This window comes from Cloeon dipterum, chromosome 3 (assembly GCF_949628265.1).
Source record: "Cloeon dipterum chromosome 3, ieCloDipt1.1, whole genome shotgun sequence".
In the NCBI taxonomy this organism is placed as follows: domain Eukaryota; kingdom Metazoa; phylum Arthropoda; class Insecta; order Ephemeroptera; family Baetidae; genus Cloeon; species Cloeon dipterum.
Genome location: NC_088788.1, coordinates 22,811,953 through 22,826,601, shown reverse-complemented (window position 1 = coordinate 22,826,601; position 14,649 = coordinate 22,811,953). Strand labels below are relative to the sequence as shown.

Genomic DNA, 14,649 nt, shown 5'->3' with positions numbered 1-14,649 from the left:
TTCTGATATTGAAACACCAGATATTATTTGTCCCTTAAGCCTCTGAAAAGGTGCGCAAACAACGAAGTGGCGAGTCGGAGCCAGTGCGCCTCCCAACCCCTTTACCCTTCAAGGCTCAAAATGAGAGAAAATCCTTTCTTTTCAAATCTGCTCATAAGCTAATGCTTCCCCATTTGAGTGATTTACTTATAATGTGCCGAGTCAATTATTCTATTGATTTGCTATATTTGATCTCCCTGATCCGGGTTCTCATTGATCAAACCGCAATAATAAGTAAAATAATATTTACAGCTGATTGTGGCTCTCTTTTTACAGTAAATTAACCACTTACACCAAGGGTATATTTTACAATTAATAGGAAAAAATAAAGAAAACTGGATGGGGTGATTAAATGTACAAAATAGATTTTAAAATGGTTATATCCCAGTAGGTAAAAATCAGGTTATGGGTGGCAGAAAGCGAATTAATTGCAAAAGGAAATAATGTTAAACGCTTTCGTATGATCCTTAGCTCACCGTTACCTCATAAGCAGCACTTATCCTTGAAAATCAAATTAATAATTTTATGTTCCGATCATAATTGCGTAATTTCAAGACATGTAAATTAAAAATGTTGAGCCATTTTGAAAATTGTTCAATTAATTAGTTCAAAACTTTATGAAAATGCTGAAGCACAGGAGCGTGGAGCGAGATGGAGGCGCAGTCTAGGGCTGTTGACAGGTGGGTGAGGCGCGCATGTCAGCCGCGGCGGCGGGCGAGCGAGTCGTAGCCTCGGCTGTGGACGCTGAACCTTAGCGAGTCAGTTTGCAGTTTGTCGGTGGCCGGCGAGCAGGGATCGCTGCATCCTCGAGGTCCGCTTCTTCGCTCCCAAGTACCAGACTTGAAGCAACCCTTTCAGCACAACTTCAAAAGCCGAGTGAGTGTAAAAGATCACGCGTGCGAGTTTCCGGATTGATGAATTTTTCAGCACAGGCGTGTGTAACATTACGCACGCCACTCGAGCCGCGACTAGTTGTTTTTTTGCGCCGAGTAGAAAATGAAATTACATGCAACACACGCAGGGCGGGCGGGTGGCGAGCAGGCGAGCGCGCGGGCACATGAATAATGCGTAACTCGCTCCCCAGACACCTAATAAACAGCGAGGCGGGTGGCTCATAAAAAGCATGCAGCTATTTTGTCGCACACTGCGCGCTGGCAGCTAATGAAAGAGAATGCGACGCGCGCGTTGAAGAGTCCGTCGTTGTCGTCGTCAAGCAAATTTACAGCACTGTCAACGCGATCGCTTTTTTACTGCTGCGTCTCTGCGCTTATAAGCCCGACGGATGATAAGAAGACGTTTTGACGCTGACGACGCTCAACAGTCGTGCGGCTAATTTCGTTACACGCGCCGAGTGATGCTCGCCTTGCATATTCACACATTTGTACGCGAGACGCGGATTTTCGCTTCAGGAGAGAAGCTTTAAGATGCAGATATATCTCGTGTCGAGGCTTATTTGCTAGCAAAATGTCAGCTGGTACCTGCTTCGTGGGAAATCTGATGCGCAATTCAAAGAGAAATAAATTGAAGTGAACATAGACTGGAATGCGTATTAAACGATTTTATATTATGCAGAGCAAATATTAGATTCTTTTATTAGAGGCTTGTTTAAAATCTAACAGCGTCTTTCAATTTTTTTTTAATTTGAACACTTTGTAACATGTTCCCATTTATTTATTCAAAAGCCTTTTTTAACTTCGAATAACTGTTGAACGGCCGCACTTATGTATCAACTTTATCATTGAAAAATTATCTGGTGAACTAATGTCACTGAATATTTTTAGGCTACATTAAAACCAATTAAATGATACTGTATTATAATTAGTCAGCAAAAATTTACAACCGTTAAAATTCAAGAGATTGTCAAAATTTAATTCAAATTAAAAATGTATTTTAAAAACAATATAACTACATTGAAATTGGGTTGGTGGATTATTCAAGCAATATTTTATCATGAAATATACTGAGAAAAATTATTTCTATACGAAGTAACAAGTTTTTTCTGTATAAATATGTCTGCGTGTGCATAAACAAAGCCACAAAGTTATATATTAAATGAAATATCTCTAGTTTATTTGCAAACAGTTTTTTGCCTGCAAAAGTACCCGTTGGTTTTAACCAGAACTTTACCATACTTAGTAGTCATAGAAGAGTTTTCATTTGAAATTTTTAGGATGAAGCTGAGAGAAGTAAAAATATCGAAAATTATATTAATGGATCTCAGTATTCTGCATCAAAATTAACTAACAAAACAAGCTTCGTTCTGCGCAATATGCAAATGAATAATGAAGCAAAACAATTGTGTTAGTTTGCAAAGTTAATTCCAATGCAATTTATGAGCAGCAAATGAACTCTCAGGAGGAAGCGTAAATAATTCATCGGGAAGGCGAGGCAGCAGTCGCGTCTACTCACGCGTCAATTATGTTTCGGCACGTGCCCTTTCCAGATATGTGCTCACGAGTCTCAGTGGCTGATTCCGCGAGGCATCCGCATTTTAATCACTGCTTGCCGCACACAAGCACCTGGTGCTCTAACACACAAAACGCACAGGCACCTCTCATCAAAAGTCGCACGTGCAAGAAACAAGTGTTATTCTAATGAGAGCGAGAGAGAGAGAGAGAGAGAGAGAGAGAGAGAGAGAGAGAGAGAGAGAGAGAGAGAGGGAGAGAACCGCACAGAAAGCACATAATATATCGCATAGCCATTATGCAAAACAGGCAACAAACCAAAATGCAGGTCACCATTTAATGTCCCAAAATCTTGCGTTTATAAACAGCATATTAATATAAATTATGTTTGTTCGTCTTAGATCGATAACAATTTAAAAATCTAGAGATAGCATAAAATTGGTGCCTTAAGATGAACAAAGGTTGATGATATAAAAAAATCAATGTTAAAATCAAATTTACTTAAAATATAAAATACGAAAATAACAATGGTCTCCTTACCAAAATTTTTTCTTTGAGGATAGATGACAAAATACTATGTTTAAGATAAAATAAATCTAGAGTAATTATTAAATGCCCACGACTTACACGATTGCAGCTATTTTGAATAATTTATTGTAAAACAGTGAAATGATCACCTGTGCAAAAGGAAGGGTCTACCTGAAATTTAAAATTTAAGAGATCTAACTAAAATCAAAATTTAATGTTTAAATAAGAATGATGACAATTGTGTGTATGTCAGGGGTCCATAAATCAGTTGGTTGAAATCTACAAATTAACCTTGAAAAAGAATAAGTCACATTTTCCTCGAGGGGCTAATATTGTGGTGAAGAACACGTTGAATTGAAATTACGAGCTAGTTCTATGATTTTCTGTAATCATAGCTGTGTCAAAATGAAAAAAAAAACGAGGAAATTTCTAGGGTGATTGAGTAGTCCCTGACGCATGACCTGTTCACCGCAAGGATACTTTTTCAGTTTCACGTGAGCACATCTTTTATTCATCAGCGAACGATCTGATTTTCAATCATTGATGCGCACTGACCACCATAGAAGTGGACACGGGAAAATCCACCTCCGCAGCCGCTTTGACAGGCCAATGCCATTAATGTAATTGCCATTTTCAGTGCGATCTGCAGCACGATGTCTCCTCTGAGCCTTGTACTATTTTCAGACGCTTTTTGTTTGATCAATGACTCGAGAACACGCACGCAGTCTCGCATTCTTGTAAATTATGCATCAGCTGCAGCTCGAGCTCCGCGGCGGTGGCCGGGATTTGTGTACAAATACCTCTCTGCGTTTCCTTGACCATTTTCCTGGAGGCGAGGCTACGTCGCACGTTCATTGCATTGTTAGTCACCGCCACAGCGATGTGAATTGCAAATCTCAAAATTTCATAGCAGTCCATGCCCACGCTAATGGTGCGGTTTCGCTTACGAAATTACGTCGTATAACGCCGTCTCACCAAACATGCTCGTCAGCATTAATGTCGTTGCGTAAAATATCTAATTCACTTCCATTCATAAAACATAGTTACACTTTGGACTTGCAAAAGGAGTTCGAAAACTAAACAATTAATTCCAACACAGTCATCCTCTTAGTCTGAGCAGCCGCAAGTGTATTCGATAAAAGATTGACGTCACAAAAATTCATCCTTAAGCACAATTTTTTCAACAATAAAAAATTAAACAAATGACCATAGTTGAATAGGTTTTAAATGTTATCCATTCTACATATTTTGACTCCAATAAAAGGGAGCACTACTTTGTCCGTAATGGGTGATTCATGATACGTCCAAACGATCCGGAAATTGTCCGAAAATCATCAACCTGAATGAATCAGGTTCTTCCTTGATGAGCTACATATTGCAGTTCATAATAATTTAATAGAGTCTGCACAGCTTCCAAGATTTTCTTTTCCCTCTAAAACTCGACGAAAGCTTGATACCTTCTGTAATATCTCTTGGAAGGAGAAGGGTACGCGAATTCAAAATTTCGTTTTTTCGGACATAATCCATTTTTTCCTGAACGTTGAGACAAATTCTGAATCACCCAGTTTGGAAAACTTGTATACTTTTTTAATAAGATTTTACATCACTACTAGGGACCATTCTGGTTGGATATACTTCGCTGTATGCATTTCCAAATTTTGATGGAGAGAAGCTAAATTAAAATGAGTTTGTTTAAAAGAGCTTGCTACTCTATACAGATTTATCTCGAAGTGGAAATTTTTCATCGAATCAGTTTGCGATATAGTTTGTCAAGCGAGACACCCGGATGCTCCGGATTAAAGTCTAATCTTTGCTCTGATGGCGAGGATCAGAGGGCCGACGAGAAAGTTTAGCCTGTGAAATTGGGTATTTTGGACGATCGATTATTTGATTAAGCTGATTAAATTTTAGTTGCACTCAAAAAGCTTGTACCGTGAGGTTTGCCCTTTAAGCGTTTCAGAGCTTCGTCCTCAACACTTTTGCAAATTTTGTTAAGTTGCAAGAGACATCAATGTTCCTATATTGATTTTTTCGTCATATATATATATATATGTATATTTGTGTTTACATTAATGGTACATTATTTAAATTATTACAACAACATTAAATTCTGCGAAAGACCACGTTTTTGGTCAGCAAGGAACTATATATAGTAATAGTAATACCATATTTCCCACTTTCTGGAAAAGAACAAGTGTGCGTGAAGTTCGATGTTATTTATGTTACAAATACCCACCTCGTTTAGGAAATGGAGTTTTTGTTTAACATTTGTTTCTCTCTCACACACACTCACCTGCAAAAGTTTCAAAGATCTTTTATTACCTCCGCTGTTGTCACAGTCAGGCACTCGCGTCGTAATAAGATTTCTTATTTGCACCTTTTATACTGTCGCCAGCGGGACGATTGAAGTTAAATTTCCATCAAAAAGATTGATGGCTGTTCTCTTTTTGTAAGGGATGCTTGTCAGCTGCACAAAAATAGCGGGACGTGCGATTGCGAGCAAATTTTCAGAACGAAAAGAAGTAGCAACCGAGGGCTAAACCTAAAGCTCTCTCTTTTCCTTTTATACCTTGGCCACGTAGTCTTTCTCTCATTCTCAAACCTGGCGGAGAAATAAAAACACACAGTGTGCACAGAGAAATAAGGGCGAAAACACTACTTCATCTCGGTGTGACACTTTTTTGCTTTGGCTCGGAGACACGCCAAAAGGGTTAAAAGCTTAAAAGAGGCTGGCAAAATAAAATCCTTCGCCCGCCGAGTTTCTAGCCAGTTGTGCACGTCGCCTGAATTATCTCGACCGCCGACTTCAAAAGATTAGACTTCTCTCTCTTGCACGGAGAAATACTGAGCATAAACGCCACCGCTGACGAGCTATAGCGCTTTCATCGCCGCTCTTTTGCTGATGATGTGCACTTCTTGAAACGCGCGCGCTCAAAAGCTGCCCTGGTTCGGAATGCGAGCAATTGGATTTCCTATAGACGCTCGCACACAGCGGCTGCTACGAGGAGCTTAATCGGGAAATATTCTTCGTTCCTTGAGACTCGTTGAGCAGTTAGTTGTTTTGCAACTGTATAACGAAATTTTATGGAAAACGCGCTTTTACCCGCTCGATGAGCACTTTGACAGTCATGAGAAGAGAAAACTCGATCTTTGACTTCTGTGTAAATATCGGAATCAGTTGTGCAATCGAATTAAATCCAGCCAAGATTAGAAATCACAAAGGGCAAGTTTCTACGAACGCAACTAATTTATAGAACTGAATCCCTGACCTAGTTTCTCTCTCTTCTCTTCTCGATCCTTTATCGTGATTAGCGTGGATTCCCAGTTATTTGCTGAGTAGAATCAGTGAGCATGATTCCTAACTTGATTATTCGCATCATCCACAAAGAGGCGCGCATGGCGAAGCTCCAATGCGGCGCACTCTGCAAATCACCCATTCAGACGTAATTTTTGATTCTGCTCATCCACGACGCTTTAATTAAACAGATTGCAGGTGGTTGCTCTGTTCGCAATACGCTAGTCTTAATTAAGGCCGAGGCGAGAAAGTAGCCGTGTGTGAAAGAGTCTCCCCAGCAGGCATGGCCGACTGATGCAATGCGACGCCCATTGTAGCCACATTAATTTGCCAGTATGTTGCCGAGAATATGGATGCTGTCGCTGCTGCTGCTGCCGGCGGCGAGGCACAATTATCGCCACCCTCTCTTTGCCTTTAGAGCGAGTGCGTCTAGCTCGTCAGTCATCGCCGAACGAGATTCGATTAACATATATCGGTGTTGCAGCTGAGCGGCTGATTTAATGAAAGGCTGCGAGCGGGCTTTTCGATCACTGAGTTTTGACAAAAGCGTGCATGCACGGATGGGATTATTACAACGCCCAGCTCCCAGCCTCCGCCAACTCGACGCCCTCGGGCGGTCTTTGCATTTTCCTGGCTATATAGCAGTACCGACTCTGGAGACTTTTATTCGGTGACAATCAAAATCGCGCTTTTGTTCTTGGACCCGTCGCATTTAATAGAACATCATTTTTTTAGCATTGGCCGTGCAGTTAAGCAGGACTGTTTTAAAGGGCGTGAATGGTCTGGTTTTGTCAATTTTGTAATTCTTATATTATTCTTTTTTCTGCGGAGTCGCAGGATTTACCCGCATTCTCCTGCATTTTTCTCATGTATGACATAACAAATCAAACCAAAATTTCCTTCAAGATTTTTCTTGATATAGGAAGGAAATGATTTACTGTCTGAAATAACTTTGCAGAAATGGATGTACTTTTTTGGGCATTCAGGATTTTGCAGGAGACTTTTCTCGCAGGATTGGCGGTCACAGCATTGCTTGTCCTTATTTTGATTTGGCTGTCGAGTGTAATCAACTGTTTTCAATGACTTGTTGTTCAAAATTCCTCTAGCTAGCACTGCGACGTGGATTTTGTTTTCCAGGTATACTTTTGGCAAAAATGGAATGCCTGGAGGGTTCAACAACAATACGAGAATGCTTAAGATCATTTTAATCTACGCATTTTCACTGAACTGCCCATACTGTTAAAGTAAAGCTTTACAGGGAATTTGTGTAAAATCCTTTTTAGCTTTACTTGAAATGCTACCTAAAAATGAGGAAAAACTATGTGGCGAGCACTGTCTCCTTATTGGAAATTATGATTATAATTTCGCCAGAAGAGTAATTTAGCGCATAATTTGCACACCATTCAATATATTGCACGAGAGGGATCGAAGTCAAGCGAAAAAATAATTGACAAACCTTTTTTAGAAATTTGATTGTTCCTTGGTACTGATTTGATTCTTGCACCGTCTAGAGCTAAATATCACAATCCATAAACTCAATGAACTACTTGCTTTAGTCAATAATGCCAACTGTTTATAATTAATTGTTGGCTTGTAAATCTCTACTTTAATGGAGTAGGTGCATTGTAATAATTTATTTAACCTAATAAGATAGGAAGTTTAAGAGTTTCGGTTTGTTTCGCAATCATTACATTGTGAAATCACTGGCTAAGTAATTTAGACACTAATTATTATCACTCTTCTTCTCATGATTTAATAAAAAACTTTAAATGCGTGTTAAATCAAAAGAGCTTATTTTAAAATTCAAAATGTATGTATTATTTTTTCATGAGATATTTTTGGGTAATCCTGTTCATAACAAAATGATCGAACAAGAATATTCTGTTATGAGATCTACTTTTAAATTTATGATTTATTGGGGGGGGGGGGGGGGTTATAAATCGAACTACAATCTGCATTACACCATAAAACTCCGATAGTGAGCTAGTTGGTAGGGCAGAGAATTGAAATATTCTAAATTCAAATGCAGGGCAAAACGATAAAATACCTATATAGTTTTGCTTGGTGATTCAATGCAGGCAATAAAAGTCGTGATTTCTATTAAAATGCAAGGTCGTTTGTGACCTAAAACGCTCAATTTAAAATGCTGAATATTTTATACTCACCGAGGCCATGTGGCTATTCCTGAGAAAATAAACATTGATATCGATTTAGCGAACGAGCCAGCGCTGTGCCTATTTATATGGGAAGCTATCTGGTGTGTAGCAAATAAAGCCAACTTTTTATTTACACTTTCAAAGTCAGCAGGTTAATTGCGATTTCATGTTATTCCGTTCTAAACATTTTATATATATGTGCGGATCAGCGTGCACGCAAAGCTCATCACCGTCGGCAGCTGCTCTTCACACTGCAGCACCTAATGAACTAAAACTGCTTGTGAATCAGAAAATAGCATTTCGAGGGGGCGGTGGAGGCGTTTTCACCGAGAGTTTGCTCGCTCGCATCAGCACAAAAAGTGCTCCCACTCTCGTTGCGGTAAATTGCGACAAAACACACGACGGCTGGCGGCGAGCGAGCGAAAAGTGATGATTATGCAGCCTGCTCGTCGCCTTTGTCAAGCGTGATGCATATACCTGTCTTTCTGTGCACTCTCTCGTTTGAGGTGCTACAAGAACCACCACTTTTGTTTGCTGGGAAACAGGCTCTCGGTCGCGAATCTAGGTCAACTAGGCTGCTGATTTTCAAATGGCCAGTCTCTCGAACACATACGCCGACTTAATTAGTGGCGTAGTTCTCTCGCCAACTCCAACCAGAGTGACTCTTCAGCTCGCTCACACCAGTTCACCCAGCTACAAGCTGACAAGTGGCTATGCCGTGAAGAATTCTCTATACCAAAGGTTCTTGCAAGAAAAGGATTAATCGGAAAACCGATTTTAATTACGTACTACTTGAATTTCACAAAAAGAATGTGAAATGAGGTGTAACAATCAAATAATTCAAGGCTCAAGTTCCACTTTTTTTTTTAAATTTGGAAAAATTAATACATTCTGGATATTTTTCTAAGCTCTGTACATTACAGCTGAAAACATGTTGTCTTATATAGAATCTAAATATTTTTCAAATCTGTATTTAAAATTATTTTTGCTCTCCGTCTATACAGGAATCTAAATTGTAAATTTAAAAGTGACATGTTAATTTAAGAAAAACAATAAAGTTCAGAAGATTATGTAATGGTAAAATCAAAGAAGTTCATTTAGTATGAATTTCAAATGCATAAAATCTGACAATTTTCCGGGACGAACCAGCTAATGTGGTTTTAAATAATCATTCAATTTGATTGATTTGGGACAATTGATCCAAGTGCTACAAATTTTGGAAATCTCAAAATTGTTTAACAATGTTGGCAAGCACGCTTGAAAAATGCCAATAAATTAGGGAAAATTTGAAAAAATATGAGATTGCCCTACTCCGAGTAGATTTGAAAATGTGCGAGATAATGTCTAAACCTTTAGCCACCGACCCTGTTTTCAAATCAACACAGAGTAGAGCTAATGAGTATTTTTACTCTGTTTAATAAAATTATATGTTTCTAATATTTTCAATTTTGTCTAAAGTTGGGTTGCACTTTCTCGCTAATACAAAATTTCAATGTTTCGGCTGTGATGCGCAATAATGGATTACAAACGATGGCTTAGTGCGATCAATTAAAGTGCAATTTCGTGCGAAAGAGGCGCAAACACGGGACAATGCCAGTCGCCAGGGGAAAGAGAGTCGGCATGAATATTTGACGGCCACGCTATTAGCCCTAGCAATGCAATTACGGGCAAATATGCGGCGGTGGCAGCGGCAGCGACGCGCGCGCTTTTAAAACGCCGGCACCACCACCGCCGCTATCAAGCGCCATTAAATTTGGAGGAGGACTAAATACGTGCTCTGCTGACTCGGCTGTATTAAAGCTCCACCGAATATAATATGGTCGGTGCAGGCAGGCTGCCTGGCGGAGAGATATGCTTGCGCGAGAGGGCCGGAGAAAGAGCGCGCGTCGCTTGAGAGAGTGCTTTCTTATCGCCGCACAAAGCTACTTAGCAGATTAGGCGCTCTGCCTGCTGATATGCGCCACGAAACACACACGAGCTGTCCTGCAACAACCCCGCGTGCAGACCACCCGTGCTAACCACACCCTCGTTTGCAGCTTTCATCATGGCTGAGTGTCAGCTGATTTGTAATGAGCAAAAACACTAATGGCTCGTCTGATCAGCAAGAAAACACTGAGAGCACCTCTTACTATGCATTCACGCAATCTTTCATTATAATTGAGAAAATCACTCAATAAGGATTTATAATCAGGATGGTATGCTATTTCGCAGGTTTCGATCGCATACTGTATTGCATGAAATTGTTTAATTCTCAAGTTTCTCTCGTGAGTTATGCACAGTTCTTTGTCTCGATGATTATGTATATTACTGTAAATAATAATAATTCGCCAGAGTTATTATGGACCAGCAAAATGTAGGCTACTCAAAAATGTTAAATCGATTCAAAATGCATAATACATAATATCCTAAATACACTCCACTATTTTTGAAATAAATTTTCTTTAGGAAGCGTTAAAAAAATGAAACCAATTCGAGATATTATGAAATGATGACTTACTTAAAATGTAAATTTTCATCAAACCACTTCCAGTTTCTGGGAAAGGACTGAAATAGCTATGAAATATTTTACTTGCCCATGCTACCGAAAGGAGGAAAGATAATTCATTTTCTTAAGATTCAAAATTCTTTATAAGTTCAATACCGCTTTTGCTGAAATACAACTTACTGTGGCTCAAACGATATTTTGAAAATAACATTTATTTTTCAAACTCCTTCCAGTAAAGGTTCAAGCTCACATTGATATTTCATTTCATTTTTACATTAACAAAAAGATTAAATGATCATAGTGTAGCGATAGTTTTAATCTGGAATATGAGTTCCCAATTTTGAATTGAAAAAACTAATTGATTGAAGTTACAAAATAAAATAATTCATATAAATTACAGACGGCTGGTGTGAAATATTAGGGGAGAAGATTTCCACTGCAAAGTGAAACACAAAATGCACTCTGTGCGCGTCATGATGCAGGAAGGGACCGCCGGATGAATCGAAAAATCCCTTAAACTCGTTCGTCCTAATCTCTGCCACGCAAACACATCATTAGCATCAACGGGTCGTGTATATGCACTTTGGAGATTCCAGTTATGGGGCCTAAGCGATGGTGTGTTTTCGCAAATGGGGTGGTTTTGAAAGCGACCTAATTGGGGATGAGCAGGCAAGGGCCGAAGGATGGTGGAGTTTGTATTTGGTGTTGCTTTGTCTTTTCCTCAGGAATGGGGTGTGTTGATTGTTTGTTGCATCAAATATCTTAGTCCTTAATCTTACGTTAGTTCCTTTTTATCCATCAAGTTTTTTCAATGTCGCTCTTTCGGCGGGTATGATGTGCAAGATATTCCAGTTATTCAAAAAATAAATATTATTGGAAAGTTTTTTAATGAATAATTTTAAATTATCACGACACGTCCATTTCTTGTTGATAATCCAGATAACTTGTGAAATATACTAATAATTACTTGAAAGGAAGTTAATGATAGAGGGCTCAAACCATTAGCGCTGGGCTAGAAACCAATTCCGAGAAATGGGAAAAATAACTACTTTTCTTCCACCAGTTTATTTTCTTTAATGAATTTTGCTCAATGAAATCACATATTTACACAACATCATGTGGATGAAACACTCGGTGGAACCCATTTAAAACACCTCCTGGCATACAGCATAGAAATAATAACTACCTTGGAGCAAGAAAAGCGTGTAATAGGAATAGGAAGTTGAGCGCAAAGCAAACAAGTTGCAGCGACCTGCCACAAGTAAATGAGTTTGCAATCACACTTTTTGCCCTGGAAACGACGCGAGACAGACGCTGCGACAACGACCACCCGACCAGCCAAAGGGTGTGTGTTCTCCATGGGTTCGGCGAACTCGCTTCATTAGCCGCGTGGTCGTCGTTAATGGCTCAGACTGCCTGTGACAATCATACAGCGCGCGCTTCTTCTCGTTTCTCGCGCGCTAGCTACCAAGGGACAGGGGAGCGAACGGGAAATGAGGCAAACAGCCCGAGCAGATAACTAACAAGTAAGTCTATCTGTCCGCATTCGAGCCACCCGCCCTCGGGGGCCTTGAGGACTGATCAGTTCGATTGATTGCAAATGGTAAGTTAGCAAGAAACTCGATATCCAATGATTGAACTCGATAGCATCCGTGCCTCTGAGCCTCGTTTTCTTGATACAATGCCTTGAGATATCGGTAAGCAAATCAGCGGGCTCAATTACACAATCCAATTCAATGAAGCCGCTAACGCATCTTAAACGGTTTCTTATGAAAGTTCGTTTGAACAATATTAAATTTCAACCATACATATCTCTTATTACTAGGTGATTAAATTTATCACATTCGATCGGTTCACGTGCCTGAAAAGAATTTGTTCCAAGCTGCTGGTTTTCAACATGTTTGCTTTCAGATAAAGTGGCAGTGCGCGCAGATTCATAGAAATATTTTGCATTGCGGAATATGTCACATTATTTGTCAAAAATACAATTTTTTCACTGCAAACGCACATTGTTTTTCAACGACCCTTCAACTTGCGAAATGCCGCGTTCTCTCGTGATTTAATGACATTCACTCGTGCATGCTGCAGCGTTCCATTTTTCGGTATCATGCTCGTGTGAACAAATTTGCTCGCTTTTGAAAAACCTTTTCAGGGAAAAGCACGTTGCACGAATCATTATGAGAGTATTTTCATTGTTTCCCCTCGGCAATCGGCATTTGAAACAATATTTTTTTTGTTCTCAGCAAAATGTTTATTGTTTGTAAGATTTTGAAGAAAAAAAAACATTCGGCTTTAGCATCAATATATTAATTAAATGCTCTTTTAATCTTAATTTAGAAAAAAACTTGAAATTGGAAAGTTAAAACTGTTCCTAGGAGTACAAGGCGTTAGTAAAATTTAAAAAAATAATAATGTCATTTCAACGAGCTTCACAGGTTTGAAGTTATTTAATTCTCCTTATTTGTCTATATAAATGGCTAATCATTTTGTCATACTGGATATATTTTTTGCATGTTGTTTTACATTTGAAAAAATTGTATGGTGAGCACCTGATACCTGCAAAGCATCCTGCACCATCGCAGTGGGAAATAAAGCACGAAAACATCATCTTTTTCAAATTTATGCGGCTCTTTATTCCAAGTTTTGCGTCCACATCATAAAGCCCGCGGATGTTTGTTTCCAAAGGCTCGTAGCAAAAGTTATCTCTCTGGATTCGCACACCTAGAAAGAGAGAGAGAGAGAGAGAGAGAGAGAGAGAGAGAGAGAGAGAGAGAGAGAGAGAGAGAGAGAGAGAGAGAGAGAGAGAGAGAGAGCAGGTGAGAAAGAACTCCCTTTACAAGGGGGCGCGTTTGCCGACGGTTGTAAAAAGGCACTATCACATCCATCACGCCACTTCTTTGATTTGATCTCACACATAAAGCTGCCTCTTTGGTGCCGCCCTAGCCCGATTCGCTTCCCGGTTCTCTCCGCCAACAGCAGCGCAGCAAAGGCACACACACAAAAACTTTCAATGTTTATCAGCTGGAAATCAATTGTAAGAAAGAAAAGAGGAAATAAAGTGCGCAGCTGATTGAAATAAGCTAGAACTGTAGTTGGTGCAATACAGAAAAACTGTTCGGCTCCCTCTCTCTTTCTTTTTCTCAATTGGCTTCTCATATTTTCTTTGCTGCTGCTTGTGCGAAAGGCACTTCTCGTCACCCTCTTTCTTACTCTCTTTTATTTGACGATACTTTTCGTCTCCGCCGCCACCGCTGCTTTCAAACGTTATAATTTTTTATTTCGTGCCCCGATTTAATTTTATCGTTCGTAAGGGTGCAAAATGCGGATATTCGTGATTGCCTGAGAGGGAAGAAAAGTTTGGAGATTGAATAGAATTTCATTATAAGTTGGAAAATTGAATAAACTGAATGTGATTTCTAAAAAGACAGTCTCGGTTCCCTTCAATTATGAGAGTTTTTCAAATTGCTATGGCATCCCCTTTAAATAATGTTTTCTGTTAGCCAAAAATATACATTAACAAATTTTCCTAATTGAAAATTTCGAATCTCACTATTGACGCATTTATTGTTAATTTAATATATCAATATTTTCTAATAATGATCAATGAAAGCATTTCACAGGAAAGACTGATACCAGTAGTTGAAAATGATTGTACAGTGTGTGCTCAGGGTTTACGTGGGCGCATCGGCGCTTTGACACCATTGATAGAAGCAATACACGAGTCGGGAAACTCGTCATTGC

At 39.3% G+C, this 14,649-nt stretch overlaps 1 protein-coding gene across 1 annotated transcript in view; it reads left to right on the top strand.

Annotated features, from left to right (window-relative positions):
- Positions 1-782: 782 nt before the first annotated feature.
- Ccn overlaps positions 783-14,649 on the top strand; it is a 60,090-nt gene continuing 46,223 nt past the window's right edge. The window contains exon 1 of the mRNA XM_065484679.1: positions 783-915. The gene's annotated coding sequence lies outside the window, so the exon portion shown is untranslated. The remainder of the gene's footprint in view (positions 916-14,649) is intronic.